Below are 17,404 nucleotides of genomic sequence, written 5' to 3'. Positions count from 1 at the left end.
GACAGAGGATGATTCTTAATATTGGAATTCTGACCCTGGTCTCGTTTGCAAGCATGACTGTAGTGTTCACAAGGTAAAACACTAGCTTTCTATCTATAGCTTTTTTGCCTCATTATTGGATTTAGGCATCTGGTTTCAAGGTTGGTCTGAAATTTGATCTTTCTGAAATTCTCTCAATGTGTTTCAGCAACATATGTCATTAATGAAGGGAGTTGAGTAACTGGTCTCACCATCGTTTGTAATTCAGCCTATGACAGGCAGCAGGAAAGCAGAAAAGCTTCAGCCAGCTCCAATTAGGAAAACATGCCCAAGGCCCAGGCTATAGTATAAACAGAGATATGTCAGGCTCCTCCCTAAAAGGAAACCAAAGAGTACACTGGGATTTGATGCTTTCTTTGCTTTTGGGCTGAACAAGAAACCTGTTGAACAAAACAAAGTTATTTTGATATTGGTCTGGCTAACAGCAAGGATAAAAAGGCATTCCAAATGAAGAGAGAGAAACTGGAGGAGGATGATCTGTGGATTGCAGATGCTGAAGTAACATCTATGCAAAATAATGTCCTCCTAAATATGAAATTTCCAGAGTTGTATAAGCCTACTGTTGTCTGAAACAAACAGACTGAAAATATAAATGCTAGTCATTTGACAGCAATTAGATATTATCTTATCACATTTCAGATAGCAATGCTGGGATCTGGGAGGATTCTGCTGAAGGAAACTGTCATTCCACAACATGTCCCAACATGAAGAATAATGTCACAGGCAGGGCCAATGCTGGAATTGAGCAACTTCTACACAGCAAGAAGAATGCTTGCAAAAGAGGTAATACATTTAAAGAAGTAATATTCTCATTTCTGTTGAATTCTCAGTCTGTGGCATCAAAATGTTTGAGTCTCTTACCTCACAACTGCCATGACATATTTATATTACATCTTATAGATCAGAAATCTGAAGTATCTGGAAGGTTAAGTAACTTTTCCAAGATCACAGATTTCTTGTTTTCTTATGATAGCAAACGAGTATCAGAGCCAAGGCTATTCCCAAACCTCCTAACTTCCCTTCTCTAATAGCATATTACCAGATACACAGTTTGCAGTGTAAAGAAGGAGGAAAGACAGAGAAAGAAAATATGTGCAGGACTCTTCAATAAATTAAATTAATATGTCGGGCCCATCTTTATAGAATTCTCTCCATTTGTTAATGTTGGACTACTTTACAAGGGGAAGTTTTTATGCATACGCCTATTTTACAGATGGGAAAACTGAAATAAAAAGTAATTTGATGAAACTTGTACAGCAGATTAGTTTGCAGGGCTGGCAAAAGAAACCAAGTCTCCTAACCTCCCACGAGACAGGAATAACTTATTAAATGAGCCTGCATTCATCTTGTCTCATTTTGCAATGTGACATAGGGAATAATGTTCTTTCCATTAGGAATGCTTCCATGATGCTTCTTCCATAGAAGAATGAAAAGGAGTGCTGGAATCAAAGCATTCCCTAAGGTATAAGATCGAGTGAACTGAGCAGTTAGAGGAAAAGGGAACTGGAAAAGAATAGCAATAGTATCTCAAAGAGGGGAAGAAAAACAATAGCTTCTGAGGAGAATGAATTTGCAATGTTGGTGGAGAAAGTATAAGGTTGAGGAAGAATTGCTGAAAAGTAGTGTCAGAAACACCAGGAGAAGGGCTGGAAAAGCTTTGAAGGTAGTATGTAAAGAAAATCAGACTTGAAGAGCGCCAAATTTTCTCCTGTAAGGACCGCTCTGCCTCTCTTTCCTCCAGATTGTTGGACAGGCAATAAAGCTTTTGAATTCTATTGTTACAAAGGCAGGTTTACTAGAGTTACGCATGTTGTGAGCATGCATCACTTCAAATGGGGTAGAATTGTCTGTTACTTTTTACTTCATGAACAGAGCAATCTGCAAAATGTTGATTTGAACTTGGAAGATAGCCAAAAAATCTGCTGCTTTATGGGGGTTTTCATATGGAAATAAGATCCTGAATTGGACTCTTAAAGTTGCTCCAGTGACCAAAATAATTTCATACGCAGTCCAATAAACATAGGGAATAAGTTACTGGGAGGGGAAATTGAGGCAAGAAATACTAATGATTATAAGAGGAAACCTAGGTATGTGTTATGAGAAGCAAGACATTGAAAGGTGAAGAGAAAATGAGGGAAGGCAGGGTTTTGACCAGCCAGGAGGGAGCAGGTGTTATTAGTCTTTTAGAACATTTTCTGTTTTAAAAATGTTTTGAATTCTTAAGTAATGAATTGGTCTTCTGATATTCTTGGTCTGGAAAATTTGTTACTTTGAAAAAACTGTTGTGTGCATCTGGAATGTTTGCTTTTTGTTTGTAAATTGCTTTCCAAAGCACAGCATCTGTCAGTTAAATCCTATGAAGATTATTTTGTGTTTTTTGAGTCACTATACAAGAATCTGATTTTATATATATATATATATATATATATATATATATATATATATAAACCCCAGAACATTTTTGATACAACAAAGCAATGTTGTTTTGGTAGTTGTTGGCATTCTTGAATCCTCTTTTTCTCACTGGTGCTCTTAGTAGCTAAATTCTGATGCTTTAATTTGACTTGAAACAGCATCTTATTTTAATGATTTGTCCATCACAGGAAGAAACCAACTACAAAGTCCTGTTCCATAATATGTATGGAAAGTAGAAGAGATTATTTATGTTTATTTGTGCTCAGTAGCATTGTATATACTAAGCAAAGTGGATATAATTGTTATTTCTTTAAATTATTCTGATAGTGAACATGCAAACAGAAAATGTTGATAAAACTGGTTTCAAATTCAAGCTGTTTTAGTCCATAGTTACACTGACAGAATATAGAGAACAGAATGAAATTGATAATATCAATAAGTTCATATCACCCTGTGGCAGAACTCTCCTTACAGATAAATTTACTTTCTGACAGGTGTGTGAGAAAAGAAAAGATGGTGCACTGAATTAAGTATGATTAATTTGTCTGACTAAGCAGTAGGCAAAATCTGAGAATCAAATATGCATTTTCCCATCACTGTTTACATTTGGGCTGAGAGGTATTTGAGTTGATTTCAGTTGTATAGTCTTTTGAGTCACTTGAAATTGCTATACTGTCTCATGGAGACAGGAGTGCAGTTACATACATGGCTTGGAGTTTTCTTCTTCAGTTTCAGTTACTTCAGGAAGGAATAAAAGTGCCATGAGGCCTATGTAATCTCCGTTGTCATTTAAATAATCCTTATCAATGTGATATCTGAGATCCTCCTATTTAAGAAAATAAAATAATCTGTCATTCTTGTTAATATTTAAGGTACTGGTTTGTTTGGAGACAGAGTATACTGTTATAATCTAATTGTCAAACAGAACATGGAATTTCTCCTTCTAATCATTGTGTCAACTCCAGTAGTTTTCTTGGAATGACAGCTGTAAGCTCTGTATCCATGAGTAAACTATTATGACCTCAGTCAAAAAATACTTCTCTGTAAAAATCAGAATTGTGACAGCTTCTTGCCAGCGGTGCATATCCGTAAGATGGGTCCCCGAAAGGCTTGTACTATGCACCTTGAGCTTCTAAGCAGTTTATATATGCTGGTGCATGGTACATCAATTCAGGTATGTGTATTCCATAATGATGGAAAACTGTTCCTGGGTCTAATTTAATCTAGATGCCTACCCTGACACTGACCGAAAGATTAACAATAGGTATGTTTTAATAAACATGATGCAGAGTAAGCAGTTAACTTTTATTTAAGCTTACCATGACAAAAACTTGTTGTTCTCAGATTATAGCTGTTGGTTTCACATATAAAATAGAAAGCAAAGAATTTCATGACAGTTGTAATTGTCGAAGGTAACATAACTGTACGTTGATTAAATTACATTTCTAGCATAGTAAGTTTGCAAGATGGAAGAACAAAGCATTTTACTCTTGTACTGAAGGAATTGTTTGCAGAGTTTTAATAGAGCTTTAAAATGGGTATTCCACTGCAGATTTGATCAAAGTACAATTGATTATTAAAATCACTGTGTGCATTGAACTGAATTATTGGAGGATAGAATTAACTTAGAGCAGGCCTTATTTCCATGATAATTAAAATGGAAAATCACTCATGGCTGAATTCATTTCAGCTTTACCCATGGTCCCTTAAGTGGTAAAAAGCATGAAAGTCAACAGGTATGACATTCTGTACTAAATATACACTTTATTCATCATTTCTGCCACTGTGCGTCAGTTGCTCTCTCTATTCTCTTAGCTAACCAAAATGTCCCATTTAATGGCTGTATAGCTACGTGCTTTAAGAGTCTATATAGAATTGGGATGTCTGTCATAAATTACGTTATATCCATTATATATAATTGATATTAGACTAGTCAATCGTGACCACAGTTACATAGTGAAGGAGGAGTACTTGGGGGTTAGAATCCTCTTGAAATATTAATAGATAAGTGTGAGCCTGCTCCAATGCCAAGCTGCAGGACTCTGACTTCTTGTTGAACCAGGAAGGTTCAAAGTCTAGGGATATGGCAAACATGATGCCTGTGACTCTTCTCTGCCCACCGAGAACTCCAAATGCCTCTCCACGTTCTCCCTCTTCCTGCTCCCTTCTCTTCCTCCTATTTAGTGACTGCTGCTTGAGCTGGCTGTGTACTGATAACCCCTTGCTCCAGTTAATTTTCTCTTCCCACCGGTAGCTGACCTGCAAGAATGATATAGCATCTGCTGGCCACCAGGTGTGTTGATTTTAAGACATTTCTAGACCAGGGCTGATGAATTTCATGGAGGAAAATAGGCCATTGTAATCGTCCTTGTTGACCTCGTGCTCCAGAATTTCACGTCTAGTTATCCGCATGTCTAGGTTTATAGTGTGCAACCAAGGTGGAGTAAAATTTCTGGAATTTTTGAATCCTGACTTGTGGTCCCAAAACATACAAAGTTTTTCACATCTTTGGATTGAATTTGCTGCATGTAAGCAGATTAGACACCTCTATGTCTATCTCTACAGTCAAAATTATATGTGTGGAACCATTTTATCCTAGTCATGGTAACGATTTTGCTCAGGTTTTCTGTGTGACCATATGATTTCCAAACAAGCTCTACCTTCCTCAGTCTCTGTAAGTCATCCTTCTCTTTCTTCTTTCCAAGTCTCTCTTCAAGTCATTGTCTTCATGTGCCCACTCATATCATATCAAACGTATGGAGTGTCAGAAATATGATCAGAATGTATGGACGTTGGAAGTTGAAGGTGTGGAGAGAGAAGTTAGTATATGTGGAAAAAAAGTGAACAAAGTGCTAACATTTCACAAGGAAATGTTTGTGTATTTCCTCTACAAAGGTTAGCAAGAATGTTATTGAAATAACTTTATGTAAAAAAATGTATTTGTGCTGTGGGGAGTTGTATCAAATTTGAAAGCCAAATTCAAATCGTAAAGCATGAAACAGAAAAGTTGTATTCCTGCTTCAAGTGTGAAGCTCAGTGCACTCGTAACTGTGGTGTCACTGGTGAAACATCCGTAGCATTCATTTAATGTACATTTCAGATGTATACTTGGCACTGTGTTCCACTCAGTCTTGCGTGCATAAGATTTGATCTAAGTCACAAGTTTTTGTTCTTCTTAACACTGGTAATGGTGTTGCATTGGCTAGTCTGCTATTGATTCTTTATGGAATGATAGTAAGAGAGAAATATGAGCAAAATGATAATAAGGAGAAAACGATTCACATAGATAATTCATCTGGGAATGTTTGCTCTTCTACTATCAGCATCTGTTAGGTTATTCTTTGGGACAAGCTAACACATCAAGGAGTGCACAACCAACCTGGGCTTTGAGATCTTACAACTGCCCTTTCAGTCCTTTTCACTGCTTCACATGCAAACGTGTGTACAAGATTTATTTCATGAGGTCTGGAAAAGCCTCACCTTAACTCCCTACGTGTAATTAACTTAACTCACCTAAACTCCTTATGTGAAACTCCTAAACTTGTTTGGAGTCCTGTAATTCCAGAGAACACATGAATCTTAAAGCTTTTACTGGAGACATAACTGCTTCTTCGTGAAATGCTTTCCAAGTTTGCTATGAAGTCGCAGGACTTCTAACTATGCAGAACGGTGTAACAAAGTTGGTTTTATCTCAAGCTGCTCTTCCTATTAGGGTGACATATAAATTGTATTTAAGCTGTTGCTCATTACTATAAAAAAAAAAAAAAAGAGTTTCTCAAGGTCAGATAAAACTTCTGCAAGATAATAAAGTGCGTACAGAAGTTTGCTCATCAGTTCGATTCTCACTCTATCCTGTCTTTCTCCCCTTCTCTGGCATATTTTTGGGAAATCTGAGGGCTTTCTTCTCTCTCTCTTTTTTTTTTTTTTCCTGACTGAGAAATTGGACCAACCAAAGGAATCTGTCATGCTCAGGGCCATCCACATTTTACTACCCAGAACAAAACTAGGATTCTGTGCAATTCTGTTACCCATCTAGTACATGGCTAGAGCTCTTCATACTTAAATACATCAGCATGCTGATGAAATGCTCTCATTTAAGTAGCACTCATCGCAGCAGTTAATAGTCCATCAGACCAGCATAATACGAGCATAGGAATACAACAAATAACGAAAGATGTGGCCATTCTGATTGGCCACATGAACATCTGCTGCTCAGAGAAGAGGAATTTGCTTACAGTGCAATTATTGAGGAATAGCCCGGCATTAATTGTGCAAATCAAATTTTCCCAGCAGATCAGAGTACAAAGAAATGAATGCAAATGAAAAATAAGGGTCAGCTTGATGTACTTTTCAGCAATCGGGTTAAGACAATTCTTTCAGTATAATTATACGTAATGTGCTCTGGCTAGAACAATTTAATTAAGTGGATCTACGCTGTGAAAGAAAAAAATAAGCATGCTGGTTGACTGGAGCACTCTTACGGAAAGTGATAACATGATACCATTAGGAAACTCAACAAGACAATCTACATCCATGCATTAAGAGAAGCAGAAGTCTGAACATCTGTTTCCCGCTATTGAATTCACAAAAGGGGCTTCTCTGTGCAGGGAATAAGTGAATAAACAACAGTTGGAGAAGGTTATCTCTGACGTTTAACAAAACGTTGAAATGTCACGAAAATGAAATAAGGTGAGAAGGAAATAATGACTGCACTGAAGGTGTGCTAAGAGTTAGCTGGGATTCAGCTGGGCAGACGAAGCCCAGACATACATGGACAAGCAAAACCTCTATCCATCACTCTTCTAAAAGCGTAATATAAGAATGATTAATTGAGGAACAGCATACAGTATTTGTTCAAAATGGACTGCAAGGTGGCACAAAATCGTTTTGGAGACATATGGAACAAAGCAGAGTTCCCAAGACACAAAGCTGAAATCCTGCTCCTTTAGCCAGAGGGGAAGAAGGAAAAAAAAAATCGAAACGTGACAATCAAAAGAGGTGCTCTTAAGTGCTTAAAAGTTCCAGCAACAACTATCTGACTTAATGAAAAAGAGAGTTTTTACTTAGGTAGGAAGACTTCCTTTCTCTCTCTCTCTCTCTTGTTTTCTTTTCCACAATCAAGAGTCTTGGAAAGGGAGTAATAATAAGAAAAGAGAAATGGACCCCGGCAGTGACTCGCTGCCAAGGGCTGTAATACAATATCTCAGCATTTCAAGGGTAAATCAGTGTCAACTGCCTTTGCCGTCCCTCTGAAAAAAAGTAAGTATTTAACTTCCGTTCAGGCTGCGCGGACTGCTGAAATATAGGAAATCGGGTTCTGAGGAGGGAAGGAAAAAAAAAAAAAAAAGAAAAAAGAAACCAAAAAGGCGGCTTTCCCCGAGAGAGAAGCCCGGGCGGAGCGGACAGGAGCATGAGGAGCGGCGGGCGGCTGCTGCCGGGCTGCGCAGGTCGGGGCACGGGGAGGGCTCCGGGGGGCTCCGGGGGCTGGGGGGAGCCGTGCCCGCCCCTTGGGGTCTCTGCCCCGGCGCCGGTAGCCCGGGGCCGCTCCGGGCGCTTGGCCCCTGCCTCCGCGGTTAGAGAAAGGGGAGCGCCGCGGGAAGGTGAGCTGCGAGAGGGAAGGAGGGAAGGACAGCAGCGGCTGCTGCTGTTGCAGCCGCCTTCCTCGCGGCCAGCTGGGGCTTTTGGGGTCTTCCCCTCCCGCTCTCGGGGCTCCCGGGCTTGGCAAGCGGCTCGGGGGCGCGGCGGGGTCCGCCCGAAGCCCCGCGGCCGGGGCTCGCTGCCGGGGCCGCCCCCGGGCACCCCGCGGCGGCCGCGCTTGGTCCTGCCCCCGAGGGGCAGAGCCGGGAGCGGCGCCGATGGCCAAGGCATTAGCTCAGCCGCGCCGCCGAGGGGCCCCGCCGAGGAACGATCGTAGCCCAGCGCCGAGCCGGGCTCCGCGGCGGGTGAGCGGGGGCGCGGGTCGGGTCCCCCCCCGGGCTCTGGGGCCGCAGGGGAGGGGACGGAGGGACGCGTCCGGCACTGTGGCGGAGCTGGGGGGAAGCGCATGGGAAGGGCTGCGGGAGCCGGCTGCGCCTGCCGGTGCCCTCGGGCTCCGGGGTCAGCTCTCAGGGCGACCTCAAAGCCTTGCCGGGAGGATGCTGCGGCAGCGGTGCGCCCCGCTGAGCCCCGGCTCTCCGGGCTGTGTGCCGCGGGGGCACAAGGGCCGGCTCCCGGGGCACCGGGGAGGATGCGCCGCGGGCTCCCCGTGCAGCTCCTACACGCCTCTGACGTGACTTGGAAATGAAAAACAACCAACCCACTGTCTGTCCTGCGCTGCCGCGTGTTAACTCCCGAACGGTTGCTTCCCCGCGGGGTAGGTGCCGTGCCAGGTGTTGTGGGTTGGTGACGGTTTTGTGGTGTGCGTTGCGATTTAATAGGAAAGGAGCCGGCACTCCAGAATTGATATCGTGGGGTTCGATAGGCCACCTGATCGCCACTGGAGTGCAGTACCCTGGTTGGAACCACAGCCAACCCAAACCTTGAAGGAAGTAAGGTGAGGAAGACTCAGTGCTGTCCCCAAGCTTGCAGCTCTCACTGGCTCACTTGGTCCCTTTATTTTTCTTTTTGTCCACGGTCTTATTTCATGTGGCACGCTTACTGCCTGAAGTACCTTTCTGGCTCCGCTGGAAACCTCTCGGTGGAAGCCTCACACTAATTTCAGGATGGAACAGGGAAATGGAACTTCATAACTAAATGCAATGCAGATGAGGGTCAGTTTGTAACACTGTCTGCATAGTGTGCCTGCAGCAAGAGGTGCACTTCCACCCCTTGTGAGATGTGCTTATGCCAGGTGCGTGTGTATGTGCCTGTCTGGAAATATTTCCTTTTCTAGCTGAGATCTCAGATGGAGATGGAAACTTCTTTTGTACTAATTTTTAATGGCTATTTTGCTTAGATAAGCAGAAAAACATGTGGTAAGAGCCAGGCAAAGAGAAGTCAACTTGAAAGTTTTTGGACTGTGTTAGGAACCAGCTCGGTTTCCAGAAGTTGTAATTTTATGAGCAGGGAGATATTGAACATTCCTCAGGTTTTGTTTTGGTCTGTGCGAGAAGGACTCGTTGCTTTCCTTTTGGAAGAGGAGACGTTATCAAGGCAACAAAATTGTTTCTACCAGGCATAGTCCTGGAAATGTCTAGGCTTTCAATGATTAGCTCAGATTTTTGTGTGGTTAACTTCATTTTGGTCTGGCCTCAGACCAAGGGCCTTACAGGTCTAAAGTATCAGTGCGCTGCTTCTGCCAGGTTCTGCATCCTCCGCTCCGAGCGCCGCGCGCGTTTGTAGCGAGTATATTCATAAAGGAAAGGACAAAGGCTTCTTGTGATTAAAGTTTACTTTATCAGTGTAGATCACATTTTGATGTAAGCCCTTAAAAATTCTAATTGATTAATGAGTTTCAGATGGTGGTTCCCCTCTGGTGCCCCTCCCCCCAAATACGTACAGTATGCTCCAAGTCAATCTGGGAAAGCTCCAGAAACCTTGGGCTAAATTGGTTGTGGTATAGTTTATAAGGATAATAAAATAACTAGAAAAATTGAATTTCCTTTTAAAAATACGCTTGCTGCATCTGTGAGTCTATGTTTTATCTTCTTGTTTATGGTACTGAGAAAACCGAGATTACATATACACACATTTAAGATGATGCAGATAAGAACGACCTGTCGTGCCTTACAGAAGGGAAAGCTCTGTACTAGCTTTTGAAGAGGAGCTGTGAGAGGTAGAATCATAACTTTACAAGTGACTGTGTTTGTTTTTACACATGTAGAATGGCAGAAGGAAAGAGATGACTGTTCTGTGCTAAGCTGAAAACTGCAGGTGACAAAAATTGCCTGTCTCACATTGACCAGTGAGTGATGGGTCTCTGCTTGTATTCCTATGGCTTCTTTTAGTCCATTTGAAGTATTTCAAGTAGGGGAGCTTTCACAACTTGACTTCAAGTTATACCCGTCTAGCAGATCTCACCATTAAGAAGTTTCCTGACACCAAAGACATCAATTACAGAAGTTGTTAGTTACCCTGTGGCTTTCTAAGGAAGGCATTCTCATCTTCCCCCCCACACCCCCAGCTTCTACATACATGAGTGTGTGTGCACACATATGTATATGGTTGAGGATGTGGAAAAAATAAAAAGCAGTCTTTAGTTTGTGGATTTATATTATTCTTTCCACATCTGAAAAACATGTTAACACCAAGGTAGCAAGACAAAAATCAGTGAGTGTGCTTATGCTTAGGCATGCTGTGTGTGCAAGTGGCACTTGCTGCTGTGACAGGGGTGATTGCAAGTACAAATCCCACTTTGTGGGTAGCATCACTTCTGCTCGCAGAAAAGTGTGTTTTGTTACTGCAACTTTATTTATGAACATGGGATCTTTTATTTAAGCTTCTTTTTGCACCCAGCTTACAGTAAGTGAATGCTTTACACAGTCCACTTAAACTCTAGTACAGTTTCAAAAGTTCTGTTCTTTTCCATCTGCTTGAGGTGATTAGGACTAGCAGGGAGATCCAGCAGAGACCCTTGCCAGATACTCATGAGCTCTGTGCTGGCTTTTGATCCTCTGTCTCCTCTCTTTCCAGGATGGCTGCTTTCCAATAGCATTACCTTCTCTCTAAGACAGCAGGAGATTGTCTGCAGTTATAGCCGATACCCCTCCGTCAAAGCCAATGCGCAGTCTAGTGTTCAAGTTCCAGTTCCTTCAGAGAAAACTATTGCTGCTCTCATCTAAGCTGCTGTCTGCTATCTCTACCACTGACAGTGAAGCTATTGCACAGTTGTGTGTGTGCATGGTATCTTCTCTTCTACAACTAGATAGCTAACATGCTTTCTCCTACCATAGCGGGGGAAACATCATTTCACAAGCTTAAAGCCTCAGTATTTACTTCTGTGAAAGGTTGAGGAAATTGCCTTGGACACTGGGTTCCAAGACTGAGTTATGCCATCTTCTGTTCCAGCTCTGTAGAGTGAGTAGGCCACTGAACTGGCATGTGCACAGATTTTCAGTCCTGGGTAACTCTGCTCTGGCTGCCAGCTGAAAGGAACCAGTCCATTGCCCTGCCTGCTAGGCAGGAAGGCCTAAACACATCTCTGTTGTACTGTCAGGCAACGGGTCTGTGATGCAACTTAGATCAAGCTGGTGTGGTACAAAGGGGACATCATACAGGACCTTTGCATAAGAGATGATCTGATAGATCTCAACACAGTTCTGTATTTGCTTTATGCTTTTTTCCTTCCTATACAATTTTAACATCTTTTTATTCTTTTCTAACTGAATACAAAGAAAAATGCTTGTTTTGCTAGATATTTCATTTCTATACTAGTTCTTAAAACAAATTGTAAAGAGGAAGTGACTCAGAAAGTCTTTATCCCTGACCCGGCAGGACTGTATCATGCAGCAAGTAAAAAGTTAAATCCTCCTTTTGTTTATTGAGACCTAAATGCACGTGCCATAATTAGGAACAAGGCTGAAGCAACAATGAAACTCATCTAACAGAGAGCACTGCAGAGCCAGCAGGTTCTCTGTATAAACCATTATGTATATGTGCTAGGTGGGTAGTTGGGAGTAACAAGTTTCTGATTTGCCTGATGAATTCACAGGCTGGGGCACATGTATTTTCTTTGTATGTGCATATATATGCATACACCTACACTCGTACACACTTCTTACAATATAGAGTAAACAATCTTTTCATTCTAATAATGCTCCAATTTGTTGGAAGAGTAGTGTCATGAAAACTTTCTCATAAAGGAAGGTGGTTGGAATCAGGAATGGAATTGAATCCAGGGATATGCAACTGTGGGCGCTTAATTGTTTAATCCAGAAAATAAGACTGGCCACACAGTTTTTGACTCCTGTGTGTTTTAAATACAGAGTGCATTATTCTCGAATCTTTTTGTTCTGCCGGTTAACCCCAACAAAAGCCAGTGGAATTACAGAAGATTACTTGTTTGATTCTCTTTGCTTTCATCTGATGATCACTAACAACAATCAGCAGATAGTGTAAGTTACACTGCTGGCAAAACACAAGCAGACAGCTACAATACACAGAAAACTAAATGTACTACTGTAAAGCAAAATAAAAACTTCACTATTTGGTAGAAGCAAGCAGAGAGAAATATAACCTTTTAGTGTGTTGAATCTGTTACAAGACACTGGGTGTACTGTAAACTATCCTACATTGAATTCTTCAGCTAGACAATAGGTCTGAGAATTTGAGATGTTTTTCTCTTAGTGACAGAGGTTGGAAAAAAAAAAAGGAAAAAGAAAGAAAAAGGCTGTGCTGCATAAATGTGACCTGTAACAAAACAGAATGAAAAGTAGTTTAAGACCTTTCCTACTTTGCCTTCAGAATAGGGGGAAGAAATTGCTTTTTGAGGAACAAAGCATTTAGAGGTAAGTTTTAAAGATACTTAGGCATATCTCATGTCAGCTTCAACAGTTCACAGAGAGGTGTAACATATAAAATGAGATATTTGACATGTTTGTGTTGGCTAGTTTTAAAGAGCTCTATATATGATGATTCGATGTTGCTGTTAGAAAGTAGTGAGATTAAGAAAAACAATATTTTTTTGGCTACTTTGTTCATACCTTGTGTCTGCCAAAAGGAAAGGATGAAATAGTTGTTGGAGCCAAAGCAGATTGCCTCCTCAGCTGTAGCCGTGTATCCTTGAATGCTACGGTTTACCTTTGTGGCAAGTTAGGTAATCTCTCTTACCGATATTGCCAATGCTATATTGTCATGACAGTTTTCACTGCCTCACCAAAAAGTAAATATCTTAATACGTCTTAAGGTAGTGAGATGATGGTATAGAATCATAGAATGCTTTGGGTTGCAAGGGACCTAAAAGACCACCTGGTTCCAACCCCCTGCCATGGGCAGGGACACCTCCCACCAGCCCAGGTTGCCCAAAGCCCCATCCAGCCTGGCCTTGAACACCTCCAGGGATGGGGCAGCCACAGCTTCTCTGGGCAGCCTGTGCCAGTGCCTCACTGCCCTGAGAGTGAAGAATTTTTTCGTAACATCTAAACTAAACCTACCCTCTTTAGTTTAAAGCCATTCTCCCTTGTCCTATTGCTAAGCTTCCTGATAAAGAGTCTCTCCCATCTTTCTTGTAGTCCCCCTTTTAGGTACTGGAAGGTTGCTCTAAGGTCTCCCCAGAGCGTTTTCTTCTCTAGGCTGAGGTGTAGGTACTTCACTGATGGAGTGTAGGTGCTTCAGTACTGAAATATTGTGGAGGCTTGAGTTAAACTTAGAGGTTCAGTAGCAGTCAGTGTTTGCATAAAGAATATTTAGGAGTTTATAGCTTCTGTCACAATTTGATAGCTGTACCACAGCTATCTCTTGTAGAATTTGTGACAGGAGCTACAGGTGGTACAGGAGTAGTTATGCTCTGTTCCTTGAAGGCTTATTTTTATTTTAAAAATCCAAGGTAGGACTTTCTTGCTTTGATTCTAACAAGGAAGTATTTTACTGAGGTGTAGTGCAGGCTTGCAGAGCAGCAGCAGCAGTGGGGAAGTAGTGGGGAAGAAGAAGAAAATTTCTTCCTCTCAGACACGAAATTAAACTTACAAAGAGATAAAGTTGGATTCTACATGGTTCATCTGCAATTATTCAGGGTTCTTTTCAGCGGAGACTTTTCATCAGTATTGACTTTCTCCTTCTACTGTCCTAACTTTGTCAGCTCTGCAAATTAGCAGAGCTGCAAATCATGCAGTTTCAGTAATTATTGTTAATTCAGGGCTCCTGTTTCAAGCAGACCTAATCCCAGTGTAGAGATGCCCGAATCATTCAGTTTATAGCCCTTTTTGTCTTTCCTCATCGTTCCAACTTGTCCCATTCTGAGAACCTGTGTCTTGTGAAAACCACCTCAAACTCAGACCACTGTTCTTGTGCTGGATCTTAGCTCTTCTTACTAGCCAAGTTATTACCAAACTCAAACATCTATGTACCCTCCAAAGTCAGAGCTCTTTATCCTCCCATTTTCCTCCCTGCACTGAGGCCCAAGTTTCCTGAATGTCATTCAGCTTGGTTGCTGAGTTTTGTAAGACAAGAGACAGGTCAGTATGAAGCATATTTCAAGATAACTCTGTATTTTAGACCTGAACTCAAATAACATCTCAGATCTGTCAATTCTCTGTTCTGCATTTCCACAGAGAACAATTTGAAGCATAAACAGACTGCAGCGCTTGTTTCACAGCCTGACAGGGAAACCCAAATCGTCTCCGCGTAGCTGGACCAGGAGACTTCGCTCCCTTTTCTCTGTTCTTTAAACAAACAAACAATAACAACAATTACAAAAAAAAAAAAGGTAGTTTTTTCACTTTTGAGTTAGTCCCACCCCATTGGTGGAAGCCAACTGCAGTGTTGAGGCTGTCTGTCAGGCATATTTTAATGGTGGTTATCAGTTAACTCCACATTCCACATACAAGGTCTTAGGAGTGAAAATGTAGGTGCAGCTTTCCTGAGGTGAAAGGACAGGATTTTGTCTCCCTGGTTTTCCTGTTAGCACAGCCCAGCTCAGGGTGTGTGCCATCCCTTAGGGTCCCATGAAATGTCTGTGGGCCTCCTTGAAACAGCATAGTGTAGGTTGGAAGGGACTTCCAAGGGTCATCGACTCCAACCCTCTCCTCAAAGCCTGTATGAATCTTTAAATTATTTCCAGTGAAGAGGTGCAATGTGTAGTTGTTTCCTTTAGAACAGTGGTACTTCTTATTCCTGGATATATGGTTTTCAATATATTTATCAAAAGAAACAAATTGCAGGACTTTGTTTCCTAAATATTCAGCTACATAGTTGGTGTTTAACTGGGAAATTGATGAAAACGATGCATTTTTCCCGTGCTTTATTTGTGTATTGTATATGAAACAAACTTTTTTATTATTATTATTATTTTAACTGGTACAATTTCCAAGACATTTAATGAGAATAAACTAGTTTCAATTCTGCTTCTTGCCTCATCAGTGGAGTTGATAGACTCCAGAAATCACACACAAATTATTTTAAAATTACTTTTTTCTGCAAAGAAAGTAACAAGTATTTATCCCTGATTTTTCCCACGTAGTCTTTGAAGACAAGGTGGTGTTAGTTTTCTGTGTTGCTTCTGTTTCCATCTGTCCAAAGAGAAGCAGTGATTTGAAGCATCAGTTGTGTGGTTCCAAGTGACTTCAAACAGCTTTAAATACACTGTCATTATAACTCTGAAGCTGTTCGCATCATTTAGTCAGAAGGAATCCATTTTGTGAGTGACATTCCTGATAACTTTTTGCACAGCCAACAGCCTATTTTTTTTTTCCCCCCTTGAACAAAATGAACAGGTATAACTTGAATATAATCAACCAGAAAAACACGAATCCAAGCTGATGTTTGTAACAAGTCAGTTTACAGAACCGAGCTGTGCTTCATTTACATATTTTAGTCTATCTTAAAATGCTTGGCTTCCAAAGGAATTTTGATACTTAAGGATTTTTCTTGTTAGAAAAATATCAAATATAATGATAATTCAGAAACATGTATTTGCATTAAGGAATAAAACCTTTTTTGCTACCTCTTTCCCACCCCCCCTCCCCACCTCCCAACTGAAAACCATCTGATTTCAGTAAGAGGTAGAGTCATAGTGAAAGCTGTGTCCAACTATTTCAAGGACAACTAAAGTTTCAGGGTTTAGGGTGGGAATCGAGGTACTCTCAAGAAGAGCTAAGCAGATGCTTTTGTGAACAAGAAGTTTAGTTACTCAGGATATGGTTTAAAAAAGGCTGGAGTATTTTAGTGTAAATATTAAGATATCCCAAATAGCTTTTTATGTGTTTGGAAATGCAGGTTACAGCACAGTTTTATGGAAATGCAATTACTTTTACATTCAGTAAACATTTTCCTTTTGGCAAAGAATTTATTTTAAGTCTTGCTATTCCAGACCACAGTGGAATAGTATAACAAATTGGACTTTTTTTTTTTAAGTCACTATTACCTCTTACCTGACTTGAAAGGTATGCAACGGCCAGAAAGAAACAGTGTTTGCAATGCTTCATAAGCTGAAGCCAGCTGCCACATATAACCACAGTTAGCATGGGTCACCTGGGACAATAGGCAAAGAACAAATCCTTAGGACTTTTACCCCCTAGCCCATTAATAATCTTTCTCTCTCATTCGACCTTCATACGGCCTTGTTGGTGCAACCGGGTTTTCAGTAGGCGGCTACTGCCTGCCAGGCAAGAAAGCATCCCAGTCATTGCTGCAAGCATTAGGGTTCAGGTCTGATTTTCTTTTCAGAAAAAAAATAACCTTCTTTCTTAGCACATGAATGCCACAGATGGGAGAATTAGTCTTTCAGGAACAGGGATATAGGTCCAATGGGCCTAACGTCCCTGGCCGCTGCAGGAGTCTGAACACTTGAGTAATATTTAACACATGACGTATTGTCTTACCTGAAATGAAAGTTTCCAGAAGTTGTCACTGAAGCAGAGGAGTCTTTGTGTAAAAGGTGGAAGTGGGAAATGTGGGTGATCAGCGCTGGCTGTTGTGCTGCTTTCTGAAGAAATAATGTTATTCAGTAAATCCACATGGTATTTTTCCTTTAGTTATTCTAAAGCTGCGGAATACATGGATCCCACCTGGTAACTGCATTTGTTAATTGTTAGTAAGTTTGCTGCAGTAGCGTAACTCAGTTGTTCACATGTTTTGCTTGGGTCTGGTCCAACAATCTTTGAAGCTTTCCATTTGTTTTGAATGGATATTGGATCAGGCACTGTAGTGAGTTGCTAGCTTTGTGTGAAATGTTTATTTTCATTTGATTTTAATAATTCCTTGCAGAATATTTGGTTTTGTGATGGCAACATGTGTAGCTTGATGAGTACAAATGAAGTAGACGTTTATCTATGTGATTTAATCAGTGGCAATGTGAGCCATTAACAAAACAAGACTT

At 41.1% G+C, this 17,404-nt stretch overlaps 1 protein-coding gene across 5 annotated transcripts in view; it reads left to right on the top strand.

Annotated features, from left to right (window-relative positions):
- The first annotated feature begins 759 nt into the window (after window positions 1–759).
- The window catches only part of GAS2 (growth arrest specific 2), a 99,610-nt gene continuing 82,965 nt past the window's right edge, over window positions 760–17,404 (top strand). Inside the window, exon 1 of one of the 5 annotated variants that reach the window (XM_035550228.2) lies at window positions 760–822. The gene's annotated coding sequence lies outside the window, so the exon portion shown is untranslated. Of the gene's footprint in view, window positions 823–7,777; window positions 7,902–8,286; window positions 8,397–8,729; window positions 8,807–8,873; window positions 8,987–17,404 lie in introns of those variants that run through there. The other 4 variants (XM_035550225.2, XM_035550227.2, XM_035550229.2 and 1 more) reach the window with 4 other exon arrangements.

Source organism: Cygnus atratus, chromosome 5 (assembly GCF_013377495.2).
Source record: "Cygnus atratus isolate AKBS03 ecotype Queensland, Australia chromosome 5, CAtr_DNAZoo_HiC_assembly, whole genome shotgun sequence".
In the NCBI taxonomy this organism is placed as follows: domain Eukaryota; kingdom Metazoa; phylum Chordata; class Aves; order Anseriformes; family Anatidae; genus Cygnus; species Cygnus atratus.
Note: the sequence above shows the minus strand (reverse complement) of the source record. Positions and strands in the feature narration are given on the sequence as shown.